General features: G+C 42.6%; 1 pseudogene; it reads left to right on the top strand.

Annotated features, from left to right (window-relative positions):
• The first annotated feature begins 10,851 nt into the window (after positions 1–10,851).
• On the top strand, positions 10,852–11,415 carry LOC147436591 (uncharacterized; annotated as a pseudogene).
• Positions 11,416–16,532: the final 5,117 nt, after the last annotated feature.

Here is a 16,532-nt window from a genome sequence, read left to right as displayed (position 1 = left end):
CATGCTCACTACAGAGGCTTTAGGGACCCACTTGTATGTTTTGTGTGTTATATTAGGATGGTTCTTGTGTGTCTCAAGCTTTCTTTCAACTACATCAGTTGAAGCTCTAGAGAGTTGGGCTATGGGGACGTGTGGTTCAACCTCCTGGACATGCAATGTCTTGGGTTTTATTTCTTTAGGCAATATCTCAGGGACTATGGCTTGAGTGGTAGGGCTAAGAGTTGGTTTTTGCGTTGTAACACCCCCAGTCCCCCAATCAATAGTGCATTTGGTGGCTATCATCCACGTGCGGCCTAGGTTTATATTACCCTCCATAGTTCCAGTAGGCATGACCAAAAAGTCTTGAGCTACAGTCCCATTGTCATAACTGACAGAAGTGTGCCAGATTCCAAAAACCGTAGTTTTTTTCTTGTTGACACCCTTGACTTGGATAATACTCTCAGATAGAGGTGGCTTCCCTAACTGACACCACACCCCATAGGATAGCAGATTATATTTAGCACCCGTGTCCAATAAGGCGTTATATAGCACTTTTCCATAGGCACTATTTAACTCAATGGGGTATCGTAGAGGTGTGTCAGAGTCCAACCCATCCTCTTCGATTTCCACGTGGAATGCATTTGTGACTCCAAGGTTAGCCTCTCATTTTTGTCTTATACGTTGTTGTCGCTCCTTAGCCTCAGCTTGAGCTTGTATCTTGTTTAACTCGGTTTGTGCTTTGGCGGCCTTCTTTTGATGAATGGTCCGTAGTTCTTCTTGGCTTAAAGGATCATAATATCTTTTGAATTTACTCCCATTGAGGAATCCAATGGTTTCAACTCCATCAAGAGTTTCCACACAAAGGGTACCTTGTGGGGTAATTTCACATACTCTATATGGTCCTTTACCAGCATATTTCAACTTTTTCTTCTCTTTACGTACTCCATACATAAGGACTTTATCACCAACTTTGATGTCCTTGTCCTTCACATGGCGATCAAACCACTTCTTTCTCCTATCCTTTTCCACAAGAGCATTTTGCACAGCCAACTGTCTCTCTTCGTCTAGTTTTTCTAAGATATACAAACGCTCGGTTAAGGGGTTACCATTCCATCCTTCTTGCGAAGCTACCCTAAGACTAGGAATGACAAACTCCCAAGGCATAACCGCTTCTTGGCCGTATACCATTTTGAATGGCGTACAATTAATAGCCACTTTATAAGCAGTACGATAAGCCCATAGAGCAGATGTCAACTTCAAATCCCAATCAGTGCGATGAGCTTCTACCGTCTTGGTTAAAATAGAGATTAGAGTCTTGTTGGTGCTCTCGGCTTGTCCATTAGCTTGCGGGTAATAAGGTGTAGACTTATGGTGGGATATCATAAAGGTCGTGGTAAGCTCTCTTATTACCTCATTTATAAAATGGGTACCATTATCACTAACAATTTCAAAAGGGCAACCAAATCTTGTGATAATGTTCTCAAAAAGAAACTTAGCTGTTGTCCTCGTGTCAGCTTTTTGTGAAGCCTTAGCTTCAGCCCACTTTGTTACATAGTCCGTAGCAACTAGAATATATCGAGATTGAGTGTTGCGAGCTGCGGGACTAATTGGACCTACAAAGTCTAAGCCCCATTTTTCAAATGGTTGGGTTACTTTAATAGGATGTAAGGGCATTCTGTCTTTGCGCTGTGTGGTCTTGTAACGTTGGCACTCATCACACCCTTTTGCAAAAAGTGATGCATCCTTAAATAAAGTTGGCCACCAATAGCCTGATTGCAGCACCTTTCTAGCAGTCAGGTCTCCTGAAAAATGACCTCCTGCTATGCCCATATGTGCTTCTTGCAAGATATACAAATATTCATCCACGCGGGCACAACGCCTAAGAATATCATCCTTGCCTAATCTATACAGAGTTCCAGCAATCAGACAATAGGGTTCACATTCTTTTACTAGCCTTCAAGCGATATCCTTACGAAGTTCCTTGGGTGGAAAACCATTAACTAAAAAGTTAACAATGTTCTCACTCCATTAAGGCATAGTCTCAACTATGAATAGGGAAGTATCGGGTAATTCATCATCAACTCCTGTAGGGGCTTCACCATTGGGTATGCGAGACAAATGATCAGCCATGACGTGCCTTTTACCGGGTCTCACTACAATCGTGAAATCAAACTCCAGAAGAATTAACAACCATCGTGTGATTCTTCCTGTGGGGCATGGCTTGTTTACCAGATACAGCAACGCTTGATGGTCCACATAAAATACAAACTTGTTTGCCAGAAGGTAGTAGCGAAATTTCTTTACTGCATAAACCATTGCCAAACCTTCTCGCTCTGTAGTGGTGTAGTTCCTTTCAGCATCGTTCAATTGACGGCTTGCAAAGCTAATGGGATAGTCCAATTTATGTTCTCCTGGTTGAGTGAGAACACACCCAATAGCAAAGTTTGATGCATCAATATGTACATGGAAAATGACATCCCAGTTAGGTGTCCTTAAAATCGGAGCACTTGCTAGTGTTTTCTTCAATTGTTCATAGGCCTGGTCACACTCTTCAGTCCATTTAAATTCAATGAGAAGCTTGTACAAAGGACGTGCTATCTCAGCGAAAAATAAAATAAACCGTCGATAATAACCCACGTGTCCCATGAACCTTTGAACTCCCTTGTAATTGGTTGGTGGTGGTAACTCTAGAATCACTTTAATTTTGCTCTCATCGGTTGAGATACCATTCTTGGATACTATATGCCCTAAAATAACTCCATGCTTGACCCAAAATTGGCATTTGAACGGGTTCAATGAGATACGATATAACCTACACTTTTCAAACACCTTCCGCAAACATGATAGATGTTCCTTCCAAGAAGAGTAAACACAAAGGTCGTCTAAGAAAGCTTCACAAAACTCTCTCAAATATTCTTTAAAAGCAGTGTTTATTAATCGTTGGAATGTAGCAGGGGCATTTGTTAAGCCAAAAGCCATCACACGAAATGCAAACACGCCAAATTCTGTGATGAAGGCAGTTTTAGCTTGGTCCTCTAGCGCTATCGTGATTTGGTTGTAGCCTGAGTACCCATCTAGAAAGCTATAAGCTTCCTTGCCTGCAACTCTTTCGAGTACATGTTCGGAATATGGTAGGGGGTAATGGTCTCTTCTAGTAGCTGCATTAACTTTTTTGAGGTCCACGCACACCCTGAGTTTCCCATTCTTTTTTGGCACGATAACTATCGGAGACACCCATTCAGAGTGTTCAATAGGATATATGAACCCACATTTGATAAGCTTTTCTAGTTCTTCTTGAATGATCTTTGCGTACTTAGGATTCATCGGGTAGGGTCTTTGTTGTACGGGCTTCGCAGTGCTAATCATAGGGATTGTATGTTGGACCACAGAAGGTGGAACACCTTTCATATCATGGTATGTCCAAGCGAATACGTCCTTGAATTCCTTGAGAAGCTCTTTGAGGACCGCCTCTTCAACTTCTGTGAGGTCTTGGGCAATAAAAACAAGTTTTGATTCTTCACCGGGGTCAGCTAATTCTATTTCTTTAACTATTGCCGGACTATCATAGATTCCATTATTCCCATCGATAGGTATTCTTTGGGATTTTGTGTACACAACCTTTGCTTCCCTTGTGGTGTAAGATTTGAAATGTTCTGGTGCAGGATGCAAGTCTGTGGATTCTGGTTGTGCTTTGGTTTGTGCTTCCATTTCTGCTTTCTTGTGTTGTCGAGCTAACTCTTGGTTTTGACGCCTCCTTGCAGTGCGGCTCAACCTTGGCTTGTCTATGATCTCTAATTGGGCTATGTCATGGGGTCGTGGTCTACACCACATAACATTTTGGAGATATTCACCCCGATTGTCTACCAATTTTTGATGAGCATCACATGCCCCTATATAACTGAGCCATTCTGCTGAGGATCTCTTCTTTTTTATCCTAGCACGTACATTGGCTCGATATCGACGCCTCTTAAGGTTTTTCTTTTTCTTATTTGAGACCTGCTTTTGATTTGCATTTAGATCTGGCTCACTAAAGGAGTCCTCGTTGGTGTCCTCTTCACTCTCGGGGGAGCTATCATCGGTTGATGTGCTCGGTCCTTCCGAATGTTTTGACTCTGAACTTGCTCCACTCTCTAATTCATGAGATTCAGAATCCGTTTCACTCTGGGAGTCAGTGTCCAAGTCATGTTGGTCAAAGTCTTCTATTGAGCTATCAGTGTCACTGTCAGATTGGTCCACAATTGCCTTGCCCTTAGAAGATGCATGTATGGCACTTATCATGTTCAGAGGTGCAATTTGTGGTACCTCTTCCCCCTCTGGTGTCACCCAAGTGGTTCCTCTATTTCCCCAGGTATCTATGGTTGCAGCTAGGTGTACCCAGTCTACGTTGTCTGATTCCGTCATACCCGGTAACACATCCATGTAAGGAGAATCTTGGCCAATGTCTGTATCCTTCTTACAAGTGTAACAATATTGTAGTGGGGCCGAGTGAACTGTGGTGTCAGAGCGATGATCAATAATGGTTTTACTCCCTAAGGGGTGTACCTTACCAGTCACCAAATCCACTCTAAGGACAGAGTCTTGGAATTGCAAATAGACATGATTTTTAGACCGATCATGAACCATTTGTGCTTCCCTCATGAATGGTCGTCCTAAAATCATTTCATATGACATAAGGTGTTTAGAGAAATCCATTACAATGAACGTATGTCGTACCTTGTGTCCTAGAACTTTGATCTTAAGATCCTTGAGCATCCCCATAGGTTTGGCTATGGTACCATTTGCCATCTTTACCACAATGTTAGTAACACTGAGGCGGGGTTTTCCCATGGATTCCCAACAATCTTTTGTAACGATGCTAACTCCCGCACCACCATCAAGAATTCCCTTTATAGTTAATCCCTTGGTAGTGATGGGTAGGGTCGCATTAGACTCGTCGCCTTCAAAATACTGCCCTAATTCGTTAATGGGTACCTCGATCACAGACTCGTGTCCATCTAAGTCAAGTGATTGCACATGATTTTCCTCATCAATCATAATCGAGTCAGGCCTATTTGGTTGCGCAAACTGCGGTAATCCCGTTCGTAGCTCTCCGTTAAGGAATGCTCGAAGTGCAAGGAATAACTCAGGATCTCCATACAGCTTTGCTATGATCGTGGTTCGGACCTCAGAAGACATGAAGTCCACTAGTTTGGCAACATTCATTGGCATTTTGCAGGGTGTAGGTCCTTGACTAGGAACTGGTGAGGATGGAATCTCATATTCCTCAATGGGATCAGGTATTCCTTCGTTAAACATCCTTTCCAACAAGAAAGGTGTATGCTCACTTCCTGATGCCCCGTCCTCACTCCCTTCTTGGATGATACTAGATATGGCTAACGGTCTATGGTTCATGTGGGGTGGATGAACTTGCGTGGGAAACACTGTGTCATGAATTTTGACATGCATGGGTTCTGGTTCTAGTTTCCTTTGAGTCTCCTCCACTAAACCTCTTAGATGTTTCACTTGCTCAATCTCGTCTACTGGGTTTGGGTACGTCCCAATCTTCTTTTTACGATTCTTCCCTTTTTGCCCCTGCGGTTTATCTTGGGGGTCTTGGATTGGATTTGGAAACACTTGTGGTGTTTTCAGAGGCTCTTTATGGTTTTCTCTTATTCGGTTTTCATTTGGTTCCATGTTACGGTTTTCTTTGTCGGTCTTTCCCTTTGTGGCATTGGTTCTAGTCTCCATTGTCTCAATTGAATCTGAATCATCCTCGAGGTCATTCATATACACGGGGTCATCTCCTGTTCCTATGTTTGTTTTGGAACTTGGCTTTGAATTTCCCGTATTCTGCGACCTCTTCCTTCGTGTCTTCTTTTTCTTTGCTTGGATAACTGACGCGGTATCTCTCTCTTCGAGGATATGGCCTGGCCCTTGAAGCATGGACCGTGTAATCGCATAAGCGGGTGCGACGGGTGGTATTGGCGATGTCACACTAGCAATTTCGACCAAATTTAGGGGTGTGATTTTAGGCGCATTTGGGTTATAGGGGCATTGGGCAATCAAGTGATCTATGCCACAACGATTACATGTGAGTATTGGCATTGCAGACGTGCTCCCTTGATTCATTTGCATCTGTGCAGCATTCTTTTGCAGCCTAATAGGGCACTCCGTTGCCCGATGTGGTCCACCACACTCTTAGCATTGAAGAGGTGGCCTCCTAGCCTGGGTGTTGATATTTTGACCTCTGGATGCGAGAGCAGCAGCTTGATAAACCGGCTTGACTTGCCCCCAACAATCTTCCATGTAGTATATAGGACACTCTTCCAATGTATCAAGTCCGTAGGCAATACTAGTGTCTATTTCCTCCTCACAACCATCTGCATAAGCATTAGATGGCTCGCAACCCACTTGGTTCATAGGGGCGACCCTTGGATGCGGGGGCTGCGGTCCTAGCACAGGAGGTGGTAACGGTGTAGCTTGTACAACATTTTGAGATCTAGGGACCATGTGTTGCGGTAGTTGCTCAACGGGTGGAGCAGGCATCAATACAGGAGCTCGAGGTGCATCTGTCCAGGCTATAGGTGGTCTATTTGCCATCATACGTTTGATCATTAAACAATCCTTAGCTTGGTGACCATACCTACCACATGCGTTGCAAGTTCCATTAAATTTTACTCTAAACGTAGGGCACTCACTAGTGCTATGTGGACCTAAGCAAATGGAACACCATTGTTGCTCCCTTCTTGGATACATGTGACTATTTTGAGGGGGTCGATTATCCTTAAGAGACTCTTGGATTGCCTTGGTGAGGTCTGTCAAGAATGTCTCAAATACCTTTGGCTCATTGGCAATGGGCTTTGCAGTCATGGGTTCATACTCAATGGCTTGTGAGCTAGTGGATCTCGTGTCAGTAGACACCCTCATGCCTGCTATCATCAAGTTGTCCTCTAGTTGGATTGCATTGGCAGTGACATCTTCCCAGGTTGTGATACCTCTAATCACTAGTCCATTATAGATTCCTTCATTCCTCAACCCTCGAATGAATCGATCAAGCAGTTGGTTATTGTTGAAGCGCTCATTTACAGGGCAGCGAGAGTTTAAGTGCTTTAGACGACTAATGAAGTCCCTTACTGACTCTCCTTCCTTACGTTCGGCCTTCTGTAGCTGAGATGCTACACCCCAAAGCACACCTTCTCGTATGTGCTCCTTTAGAAACAACCTTCGAAGGGTAGGGTAGATTGTTTTCTCGTCCACCCTTAGGGTTCTATACCAATCTCCAGCCTTCCCACTTAATGTCAAGCTTAAGGCATTGCACTTATGTAGTTCGTTGCGTTCCCCTAAAGAATCACATACTTGTTCAAACACTTCAATGTGTTTTCTAGCATCTTCGTCCCCATTGAATTTTTGCGTGAGTTTGGCAATTTGTACTGCCTTACTTCTAGGCTCTCTATCAGATGCATGACGCATATTTTCCGCGATAGATCGACCTATGGTTTGAGCAAACGCTGCCAAGTCACCTATGTGAGAAGGCAGGGCCGGTGGAGGTACTCTTGGAATCATATGTGGGAGAGGGATGGGTACCGGTCTTGGCATATGTGTGGATGATGCAGGATAAGAAACATAACCGGGCATAGGTCCACTCGGATAAGGGCTAGGGAGCGGCACTCGAGGAGCATAAACAAGTGGTACAATTGGAGGTGTGGGGGCTATGTGTGCATAAGGGGCTAGAGGCACATACGGTCGAGGCCCCATATTAGGTACTACGACACTAGGTAGTGGCACTGCGCTAACCGTAGATGTCATCGGTACATTCTCTGTCAGGCTTATCCCTGGAGTGAGCACTGTGTTTTCCTTAATAGAGGGTTGAGCCAAGTTAGGGAAGCTAAAGTTGTCGCTCGGAGGCTCAGATTGCATAGAGACCCCAGGTGAAATGACGTAAGATGGGTCCATGGGGCTCATTAGAGGAGTCTCCATTTGTGATAGAGTAGGCTGTTGAGCCTTGCTCGTATCCAGAAATCTCATGGGGCCAGTTGAGAGTATATTTACCCCTCGGTTTTGCCTTTCTGATTGAATAATGCCATGGATAACATTACAGATCATTTTCTGTTGATCTTCGATGCTCGTGGCACTAAAGGTGGATTGTACAATCTCTATCCATCCTACATGGTAGGCGTGGCGAGAGTGTAGATCCGTCAACACCTCAGTGTGGAGGTCGTATGTCCAATGATCATTAATGAACAATCCTTCTAGAGTCAATGTGTTAACGGTTTCTTGTGAGGTAGAAGCAATGTTGCTCCCCGTGGTTTTACTTGTCACCAACGGTACTCTAGAGGGAACTTCTGAAGGAGGCAGCTCAACAGGGCCTTCTTGGTAAGAAGTTGGCAGGATATCCACATGGACACTCTTTGGGGGTGTGGGGTCCACGTGCGATGTGAAAGGAGAGTCCACTTCCCCACCCCCTTCGTGTGCTTCATTTGCATCAGGTTCCGAGCGAGTAGCTCTACCTAATGTTTCCATGAAACGGCTAAACATACTAGTACTAGGCTGTGGAGCTTCGGGAGGTGCATGGCCTTCTCTCTCAGTTTTTTGGGTAGGGTATGCTTCCATGATTTCTGAGTCGGAGGAGGAATCACTAGCGGCTATTTTAGGGTCTTGGGTGGTGCTACCTTGTGTCCCCGCTGAGGGTCTAGAGCCTATCGTGGATGGGTAATGGGTGTCCGTATGAACAGAGGCACCCTCAATATGCTCGTGTTCTAGCACCCGCCCAGAGCGTAAGTGCATGTGCTTTTGATACCCTAAGGTGTCAAAAAGCTGCTCTAGGAGGCCTTGTGACTAGTTTTTAGCGTGTTTTTTGTTTGTTTTTTTGCTAGATTTTTTAGAGCGTGTCGTGGAATGGGCCGTGTGATAGCTCGAAACGAGCGTATCGGTCAGAGGGTCGTGCCGTGCTTTACAGCCCTCCGTTTGGTCACTCTATGCCCTCAGAATCCCTAAAACTGTCAATTTCCAGTAGGGAACTAGGCCCAAACTAGAAAGTCTAAAGGTGCAAGTGGGAAGAGAAAGGAGGAGAGTGGAGGACTTGTCCCACATGCTCTTATTCTCTCTTGAGGGAGTAGGGTATATATATAAGAGTGAGTCTAGTATATATCATAAGACTGAGGACTGAGGGCTGGGCCTAGGCTTTGGCAAATGATCTTGATCCCAATCTATCTTTTATACAAACCAACCCGCACGTTTTTATAACCTCCGTTTTTATTTTTCGAAAATTTAACCTCCCACTCACCCGCACGTTTTTATAAGCTCCGTTTTTATTTTTCGAAAATTTAACCTCCCACTCACTTGTGTTTTTATTTTTCGGTTTTTTTTTACGAAATTTATTTTTTTTATTTTTTTTACAAATTTTTTTTTTCCTTTTTTTTTTGGAGATATTATTTGGTACGCGTTTTGGTGCGCGTTGACCTCACCTAACTATTTACTGTCCCACCTACCTACTGACCTGCTAATCAGTGGTTCACCTAATTACTAACCTACTTAATTAACTAACTGTGCGCCTAACTGTGCACAAACCAGAAAACACAGAAAATGCAGAAATTGAAACTTGACAGAACTGTGCAGTGAAAACACAGAAAATGCAAAAAAAAACGCAAGAAATGCTAACTGTGTGTAAACAGAAAAACAGAATTTTGCTAACTGTCTAACTAATTACTGAATGTACGCAGCAGAAAAACAGAAAATGCAAACTATGCGCATTGGAAAAACAGAATTAACAACTTGCAGAAAAAATACGCCTTCCTCTCCCTCTTCTTTCCTACTGCAAACCACTCATACAAGAAGCACAAAGTGCCTCTTGGGCTTAGTGCAGGGCTATTCCCCGGCAGGCGCCAAAAATGTGCGCTCCTTGCCGCACTGTCGAAGCAAGGGACTTGCCAATACACCGTGTACGAGCCGCAGACGGCTCCAAGCACACAACTAGTTTAGCTAGTAAGCTCAAAGAGGGCAATGGTGTGTCACTCACCGCCTTATGCTCCTGCCGTAGAGGATTCCTCGCCGCGAAGAAGAGGGAGACGCCGCTACGCCGCGCTCAACCGCCTCGCCGCCGTCGTGCCGCCGCAACGCTCGATCGCACACACACTCTCACACTCTCTCTCTCTCTCTCTCTCTCTCACACGCACACACACAAGGAGATGGTGAAGGAGAAGGTGGAGATGGAGCAAGAGCAGCTTCTATTGCACAATGAGAGAATGACTCAATTTTAGGTTTAATTGGCTTTTATGTGAGCTCATCCCATTCACACTTGGGCGCCCATGCTTAGCCAACTAACCCTAGCATGTTCGTGTTAGAGTGCGCCTCTCATCGGCGATCACTCTACCTTTCCCTATTGGACCGACAAGCCCGGTGCCTGACTCTACTTAAATAAATAATACGGTTACAGTGTCCGTCGTAGGCGATAGGGTGTCCGTGAGCCACGAGGGTTAACAGCCATGGTCATTTTATGTCCTTGCAAATAGTCTGTTTTCATTTTGATCATTCAAGAAATCTATAAATAGAGACGTGCAAGAGGAAAATGCTCACTCTTGCACATGGGGAGATTGAACCTAGTGCATGGGGTCATATTCTCTTCTCTCTCCTCCCCTCTCTCATCATGCCTACGTAGTACTCTGCTCTATGAGGTGCACGCACTTGCACAGCTTTTTGTGCTCCGTCTTGCTCTCTGTCTCTCTTTGGTCACGTACAACTTTGATTATGTACAAGGATGGTGCATCATGTAATGTACATCAGTGCATTTTGTCATAGTGGTATGCCATTTTGTGTATTTTGCAAGCCCTCCGTGCTCCAGATTGTTGCACATCTAAGGTATTGACCCCATGCCTTGGAAGGTGTGCAATGATGTAAATGAATTTTGGCCACCACATCCACCATCTCAGCACCATTGCATAGAGAACGTTGATGGCAGGAATAAGAGCAGCTAAACCTTTGATTCACATAGAGGTGACCTCAACCACTGTCGATCCATGGTGTTTTGTTGGAAACAAAATCTGAAGAAGGCTATGGATGCATCAAGAGATAAATACAACTTTGAGGTTGAGTGCTTTGTTTCCGATTCTTCACGATTAAAACTGCAATTCACAAGCATGGATATAGTTGCAAGCCAAGTGGCATCCTTTTCTTTTGAATCCAAATGCAGACACAAAAGGAGTTGATAAATTAGAGTACTACAAGGAAAAGTTTAGTAAAGAACATGCTGCAGCAATCATCGAAAACATGACGAAAGTATTTTGGGAATTGGGATTGAACTTTAGTATTTGTGGCTTAACAGGCTCTACACTTGATAGTCATAGAATTTTTGCACTGGCCAATTGACAAGGATACGATAAGCAAAATGCTCTCGCCGATGAACTCTTTTGTTACCATTTTACACAAAAGAAGCACATTGGTGATAGGTATTCGTGTCTATAGTTCTTGAGCACTCTGGTTTTTTAGATTTTTGTTCATCTCAATGTGATTACGGCCTTAAGTTGTACAAAGTAGATTGATGGAATAAACTTGAATGTCTTAATCTTTTTGTTTTTCTTGAAATTTATACACCATGTATTACATTACACAGACATCTTTCGAGAGTTTTGTCGGCGAGCACTCCATCTTGGAAGACCTATTAGACTGGTTGCCCACTTGCTCCTTGTGCTCGTTCTTTGTGGACAGTATTTTTGCATTTTTGAAAAAAAGAAGATTCCTCACATTAGAGGTTTACAATAATCTTTTCCTATGTGCCACCCCACCCAGAAAATCTTTTAGATATGAAGTATGCTGATGACACTTTGATTTAAACTTTAATTTGAGTTGACGTTTTGGGAGTTGCCTTGGATTTGTTTTGGCTATTGATGCTCGGAGTATTAGTCTTTGGATTTTTGGTTGGTGTGGAGGGGATTGGTCACAAGGTGTCTCAGATGGTTATGGAGGTGACAACTTTGTATATGAATCCATGTCTTGATGTTTGAAGGGTGAGACAAGACTTTACAATCTTGTCATGCATTAGACCATTTGGAAATTCTCTAGACTATAATACATTAGAATTGTCATAATAATTTCTATCCTGGAGCACACCTTAGAACTTACTATGAGGAAATAAGAAAGATATAGCAAACATAAAAAGTGCAATGGTCTCTAAACTACCAATATTATGATGAGTGTTCCATTTGCAGTTCTTATACGAGCTTAGTATCGCTTTGATACAAGCCTAATATTTCAAATACACTCCCAACTTTCCAAACCGTTTTGCATATTTAGATAGCTCTTTTATTACCCACTTGTAGGTACTTGAATTCTTGATTGATTTTAGTAATAAATCCTCTTTAGTGTTTTGTATTTGAGAAATATATGTACAGGTGAAGCTAAACATTAGAGTTAAAGTGACTTGGAATTATCACCAAAACTTGTAAGTCTTTAGTGCTCAAACTTACTCACACATTGCACAGCTAAACACAACAAGCCACACCAAACATATTCTCGTACCTCACAAGAATTCTATATGCCTGCCTTAATTATCTTATTTTATTGGGTGTAGCCCCTAGAATCTCTAGATTTGTTGCTTTAATGATGATTTTAAGCATGCACATCTAACGTTTCATTTTTTAATTTGATCACTAAGTTCAAACGAATCGTGGCAAGGTTCGTCCATACCACTATGTATCTAAGGACACAGGCCCATGCAAATCTGCAAGAAAGAAGAATATCACTGGACAAATAGAGCTCTTTTACTTGCATTATCTTATGAGTTATGAAATCAACCATCTCTAATATCGTGACTTATACTTGCACTCACTAAAATTTCTCTTGACATGACTAATCATTAAGCTATAAAGATATTCATATGAGCTCAGGTGATTTTGGGGTAGTCAACAACAGTTTGTGCGTGCTTTACTATTCCAACCCTACTTCCAAACTGATGTCTAAACGGGTAATGCATGTGTTGTCTTTTATGACTTGTTTATTCCATTGGTCACGTGCACATAGATTCAACGATTTAGAAAGTGTGTAAATGCTCATCCTGGTGCAAATTTGCTGATTTAGGCAACACCAATTATCCGTGCAGATCTGCCGATCAAGGTATCACAAGTTGAGATTCACCAATTTAGGCAGCAACCCAACAAACAATAGATTCGCTAATTTAAACAATATCAGTGTAGATTCGTCGGCTTGGGTAGAACAAGTGCACATTTGCTGATTTAGGTAGCATGTCCCATTGGTGTTGATTTTCCAATTGAGGCAACATCGATTGTCATGGATGCTTGAGAGTCAGTCTTCTTGAGTTTCCTACAAGAAGGCACTAGAAGATTCTAGAAAAATGGTGTGGAAGATTCTAGAAGATTGAGGAAATTTATGTAAGGTTCTAGAAGATGACTTGCATCATTCCTTATGTCATTGCCTTCATCATCAATTATGTGATCACTTATGTCATCGTTTAACATCATCACCTGCATCATCGCTCATATCATTGCTCGCATCATCACTAAAAGAGGACTTACCTTGCAGGAGCCTCACAAATGGTGTTGCCAAGACTGAGGGGCTTGTAGCCCAAGAACTCTATTTATACTAAAGCTTAAGGAGGTTAAGAATCTTCTAGGTTCATAACCTAGAAGATTCATCAAGCAAGAAGACTGACTCTCAAGCATCCATGACACGAATCACAAAATCATGCGGTAGTGGCTGGCCACCACTGTCCCTAGTGTGATTTTGTTACCCAAGTAGGGATTTTGGATTTGAAATTGGAGTTGAAATTTGGATTTGGTTTATGATGATTGGTTGTCGACACTTTGTATGGAATTGATCTATTGCGTATTTCGCAAGCCCTTTGCGCTCCCTCTGTGGCACATATGGTTTTTCATGTAGAAAGCACAATGAGAAAAGTGTGATTGACCATATGATTCTTTTCTAAAAAATCATGCATTACATTCAAAGTTTTGCATTTGGACAAAGAAGCTCAAAATTTGACCATTGTATCTTATGTATAAATCATGCTTCGTAGAGAAAACCAAACATGTAGATTGCAACCATAACGTGAAAAGTTCATTTGCTTGCATTATTTGAAACAAGCATCCATGTATGCTTCTATGGTTGAGCAAATGTTACAAGAGATAAATATTTAATGTGATGCACCCTTAGGGAAACAGTGGGAAGCTTTCAAGATTTTCATTGTGTGAAATAGAAAACGCGTGCCTCATAAAGGTATCGATAAACATTGTCATAAAATCTAATATCTAGCTTACCCAAATGATTTTCTCATATTAAACTAATCGTTTAATGTGCGAGAATAAACGAGAACAAGAGTTAGAATAGAGATATGTGCTTCTAGACCTATCTCAAGAAGGGGACCAAAAGGAGAGATGGTTGCATCTCAATAGGGGTCCAAAAAGAGACGGTCTACCAAAGAGCAATGTGCAATAAGTGCTTCTAGACTTATCTCAATAGGGGACCAAGAGGAGAGATGGTTACATCTCAATACGGGTCCAAAAGGAGGTAGTCTATCAAAAAGCAACGTGCATCTAATGGAGCTTAAAAGACCTTAGGGTTAGCTTCATTAAAGACCTCCACTAGTTAGTGTTAAAAGTCCTTTGACCTTAGTCCTTTGACCTTAGGCAAGCTAGGGTTGAGCTTGAGGTGGGAACCCGACCTAAGCTTGAGGTGCTTGTCGTGCTTGATGACTAAGGTGCGTGCTTGATGACTAAAGTGCGTGCTTGATGACTAAGGTACTTGAGGTGCTTGTCATGCTTGAGTAAAAAAGAGACCCTACAAACTTAATGAGGAAGGTGCTTGAGAAGCTTCCCATACATGGGGGGGTAAGGTGCCTGAGTCAAAAAGAGACCCTACAAACTTAATGAGGAAGGTGCTTGAGAAGCTTCCCATGCATGGGGGGGTAAGGTGCTTGAGTCAAAAAGAGAACCTACAAACTTAATGAGGAAGGTGCTTGAGAAGCTTCCTATGCATGAAAGACCCAAAAGTTAGGGGAATCTTTGATTTATCCTTCCACTCACCCAAAGGGCACCCCTTTTCTCAAAGGGCACATAGGACACATGTCAGACTCTCCCTATGCTTAGCCACATGGTGTGCTTGAATGCTATTGGTTGGGCTAAAGAGGGGTCCAATGAGCTTCTAGTTCATCCAACAAATATCTAGATATTTTCAAGCTCTCTCTCTCTCTCTCTCTAAGGGGTAAGGAGGACACTTGTGCAAAGAGTACCCATGTACTTGAATGCATGCTGCCTATTATTGGCTAGGGGGGAGAGGGGTCTAATGAGATTAAAACAAAGTGTAAAAGCTACAACTCGCCCCAAGCAAGAAAGGGGGTGATGGGGGGATATACACCACACACACATACACACACTCATTTTCTGGATCCATTCTCACTTGGTGAAAGTTGAGGAACTCCACCTCCTTCTCCAAGCTTGTGAGGAGTGAGAGCGTACACCAACACTCTTGGCTATGGAATGCAAATCCAACCAAGAGCCATGCTTCAATGCTTAAGCTTGCCATCTTCTCCATCTTCATTACTATGCTATTATGTATGCTAGCAAGAAGAGCGATGATAAGTGAGGAATTATTTATTTCTCTTATGGAATGTTTATTCTTCCTCTTCCCTATCCTCATTCCCCGCTAGCTCTCTCCACCTTTGAAGGTGTTTGAGGCTTGCGATAGTTAATGCTTTCTACAAAGTTTATGTTATGTTTGTGATGCATGAAGCTTTTCATCTTCATTGCATCACCTAGGTCACAAGGAACACAAAGATTGTATTGTACCAAGTCTCTCTTGATGGGAGAAACTATAATACAAACACCTATTGGAGGGGGGACTGGCTCCGTATGAATCCGGTCCTCAACTATTGTCATGTTGTCTAAACTCTCTCTCTTGCAAAAGTATTGTTCATTTCAAGTTAACTAAGTACTATGTTTATGTTGCTACCATCAATTAAGTTCACCCACTATGCTCACAAAGTGATCTCACAAAAGTGCTTCATCTAATTTCCTAATTCTGCTACTCCCAAAGTTCATAGGCCATTTCCATTACATTGGTATCAGAGCATTTGGTTTCTCTTTCCTTGCTTAAGAAGAGAGGTCCTGAAGTATCCTATTAATGGTTGTTTTTGTTAATTATATTAGGGTAAGTGGGACTGGGATCTATTATCGGTTTTGTTGAGCTCATTATGTGGGATATGGTGCACACCTCAAGAGCTTGGTAATGGAGTCTTTTTAGACTTGCCTATGGCTTTACCATTATTGAGCCATAAGAAGTCCGAAAGGAGCTATCCCTTGGAAACCTCGCTATGTTAGACTCACTCCACTACTCTCTGTAATTTACCAATTCGAGCCGTGGGTGTAGATACTTAAGTGCCTATTTTCAAAGGCTAAGAGGAGTAGCAACTAAGGTTTTGAATTGCCAAAGCATACGCTAAGTAAACACATAAGTTTAAGTAACATGGATGACAATAACCAAGAGAGTAGAATGAACATTGATAACTTTGATTTTGCACAGGAAGGTGCTAATGATGATGCCCCATGTTTGTTAATTATCTTGTTACTAGG

Source organism: Adiantum capillus-veneris, chromosome 18 (genome assembly GCF_014529385.1).
Source record: "Adiantum capillus-veneris isolate H3 chromosome 18, ASM1452938v2, whole genome shotgun sequence".
Taxonomy (NCBI): Eukaryota; Viridiplantae; Streptophyta; class Polypodiopsida; order Polypodiales; family Pteridaceae; genus Adiantum; species Adiantum capillus-veneris.
This window is presented reverse-complemented; position numbering and strand designations above follow the sequence as displayed.